The following is a 3,624-nucleotide window of genomic DNA, read 5'->3' as shown; positions in this document are numbered from 1 at the left end:
TTCGTGCCCGCCTCTACCACCTCCGCTGGCTACGCATTCCAGGCACCCACCACCCTCTGCGCAAAGAACTTTCCACACGTATCTCCCTTAAAGTTTTCCCCTCTCACCTTGAAATCGTGACCTCTAGTAAATGAGTCCCCCACTCTGGGAAAAAGCTTCTTGCTATCCACCCTGTCTATACCTCTCATGGTTTTGTAGACCTCAGTCAGGTCCCCCTCTCAACCTTCGTCTTTCTAATGTAAATAATACGAATCTACTCAACCTCTCTTCATAGCTAGCGCCCTCCATACCAGGCAACATCCTGGTGAACCTCCTCTGCACCCTCTCCAAAGCATCCACATGCTTTTGGTAATGTGGCGAGCAGAAATGTACACAGTATTCCAAATGGAGTCAACCCAAAGTGCTGTACAACTGTAACATGACCTGCCAACTCTTGTACTCAATACCCTGTCCAATGAATGAAAGCATGCCATATGCCTTCTTGACCACTCTATCGACCTACGTTGCCACCTTCAGGGTATAATGGACCTGAACACCCAGATCTCTCTGTGCATCAATTTTCCCCAGGGCTTTTCCGTTTGCCATATCGTTCGCTCTTGAATTGGATCTTCCAAAATGCATCACCTCGCATTTTCCTGTATTGAACTCCACCTGCCATTTATCCATCCAACTCTCCAGTCTACCTATATTCTGCTGCACTCTTTGACAGTCACCTTAACTATCTACTACTCCACCAATCTTAGTGTCATCTGCAAACTTGCTAATCAGGGCATCTATACCTTCCTCATTTGCACATCTGCCAATGTAGTATACTGTATCCACTGTACCCGGTGTGGCTTCCTCTACATTGGGGAAACCAAGTGGAGGCTTGGGGACTGCTTTGCAGAACACCTCTGCTCGGTTCGCAATAAACAACTGCACCTCCCAGTCGTGAACCATTTTAACACCCCCTCCCATTCTTTAGACGACATGTCCATCATGGGCCTCCTGCAGTGCCACAATGATGCCACCCGAAGGTTGCAGGAACAGCAACTCATATTCCACTTGGGAACTCTGCAGCCCAATGGTATCAATGTGGACTTCACCAGCTTCAAAATCTCCCCCTCCCCCACTGCATCCCAAAACCAGCCCAGCTCATCCCCTCCCCCCACTGCGTCCCAATACCAGCCCAGCTCGTCCCCGCCTCCCTAACCTGTTCTTCCTCTCACCTATCCCCTCCTCCCATCTCAAGCCGCACCTCCATTTCCCACCATAAGAGATCCCCCTCTCTGATGAAAGGTCTAGGCCCGAAACGTCAGCTTCTGTTCTCCTGAGATGCTGCTTGGCCTGCGGTGTTCATCCAGCTTCACACTTTGTTATCCAGATCATTTATGTTTATCACAAACAACCGTGGTCCCAACGCGGATCCCTGTGGAACACCACTGGTCACAGTTCTCCATTTTGACCAACTCACTTCCACTACAACTCTCTGTCTCCTGTTGCCCAGCCAGTTCTCTATCCATCTAGCTAGTACAGCCTGGACCACATGCAACTTCACTTTCTCCATCAGCCTCCCATGGGGAACCTTATCAAAAGCTTTACTGAAGTCCATGTATACGACATCTACGTACATACCCTCTTCACTCATCTATCAACTTTGTCACTTCCTCAAAGAATTCTATCAATGACCTTCCCTGCACAAAACCATGCTGCCTATCACTAATAAGCCCATTTTCTTCCAAATGTAAATAGATCCTATCCCTCAATATCTTCTCCAGCAGCTTCCCCACCACCGACATCAGCTCACCATCTATAATTACCTGGATTATCCTCCCTGGATTATCATTGCTACCCTTCTTAAACAAGAGGACAACATTAGCAATTCTCCAGTCCTCCGGGACCTCACTAATGCTCAAGGATGCTGCAAAGATATCTGTTAAGGCCCCAACTATCTTCTCTCTCGCTTCCCTCAGTAACCTGGGATAGATCCCGTCAGGACTTGTCCACCCTATTGCCTTTTACAATACCTAACACTTCCGCCTCCTTATACCGACTTCATCTCGCGTAATCAAACATCTATCCCTTACCCCAAGATCCGTCATATCCCTCTCCTTGGTGAATACCAACACAAAGTACTCATTAAGAACCTCACTCATTTTCCCTGACTCCTCGCATAACTTCCTTCGTCCTTGTGTGGGCCAACCCTTTCTCTAGTTACCCTCTTGCTCCTTATGTATGAATAAAAGGCTTTGGGATTTTCCTTAACTCTGTTTGCTAAATATATTTCATGACCCCTTTTAGCCCTCTTAATTCCTTGTTTCAGATTGGTCCTAATTTCCTGATATTCTGCCAAAGCTTTGTCTGTTTTCAGTTGCCTAGGCCTTATGTATGCTTCCTTTTTCCTCTTTGCTTGTCTCACAATTTCACCTGTTGTCCATGGTTCCTTAATCTTGCCCTTTCTATCCTTCATTTTCACAGGGACATGTCTGCCTTGCACTCTAATCAACCTCTCTTTAAAAGTCTTTCACATATCAAATGTGGATTTACCCTCAAAGGGCTGCTCCCAATCCACATTCCCCAGGTCCTGCTGAATTTTGCTATAGTTGGCCTTCCCACAATTTAGCACTCTTCCTTTAGGACCACTCTTGTCTTTGTCCATGAGTACTGTAAAACTTATGGAACTTTCTGTTTTTGTTTGTGTAAGCATAATCTCCCTACTTTTGTGTTCGATTCCCCTCAAAATTTACAAAATTACACAAGCTTTTCTAAATCCATTTTGTAAGAATGCACCAGACATACATACTATGAAGTAGGAAAGTTAAAGTCAAGGATAAATGAGGCAGTACAAACTGAGTCAAAAGATTAGCAGCAGTTAAAACAAAAGTTTAGCCTACCTAGGTCCTCCCTCTGAGCACAACAATGACCAGATTACATTGTTTACAATTGTTGAGTAATATTAGTGTAGTATTTCTATATTGCACTGAAAATGTCACAGGTCTTTAAATGGTTTCTCATTTTAACAGAAGGCTGACTCCAGAATTTTCTGAAATTTGGCAAAATTTAAAAAATAGAACAACAATAACAGTTCTGAGGAAGTGTTACTTGACCCAAAGCATTAACTCTGTTTTCTCCTCACAGATGCTGCCAGACTGGCTGAGGTTTTCCAGAAATGTCTACTTTTAGTTCTGATTTACAGCACATGCAGTTTTTACAACAATAACTTTATTTGGTACAACAGAAAACACATTACATAAGAATGAAGCACAACACACGAAGCATTAAGGTCGATAATTCCCTTTTTTTTCATGCTGTATCACAGTTGACAAGGTGAGGACTTGGCATAAGTGAATTTATGAGTCTGTCTATCATAGATTCTTTCTTCTTTGATCTGTGCTCAATTGATGCCACAGGCTAGAATGTAGAATGCCTTTTTCACCACAAAGTTGATTGCAGCATGAGATGTACTGAAAATAGTTGTTGCAAAGACACCCGTGAGCTCTAGAAACTGTATGAGGATGCGTTAGGAGAGCCAGTAAAGGAGCATAGGCTGCCTATAAGGAGGATGAAGACAGGCAGACCCTCCCACGGGTTGGCTGAAATTCTAGGCCAGTAGGCCTGGGTTCAAGTCCCACTTACACCAGATGC

The sequence above is a fragment of the Stegostoma tigrinum genome, chromosome 16 (assembly GCF_030684315.1).
Source record: "Stegostoma tigrinum isolate sSteTig4 chromosome 16, sSteTig4.hap1, whole genome shotgun sequence".
In the NCBI taxonomy this organism is placed as follows: domain Eukaryota; kingdom Metazoa; phylum Chordata; class Chondrichthyes; order Orectolobiformes; family Stegostomatidae; genus Stegostoma; species Stegostoma tigrinum.
Note: the sequence above shows the minus strand (reverse complement) of the source record.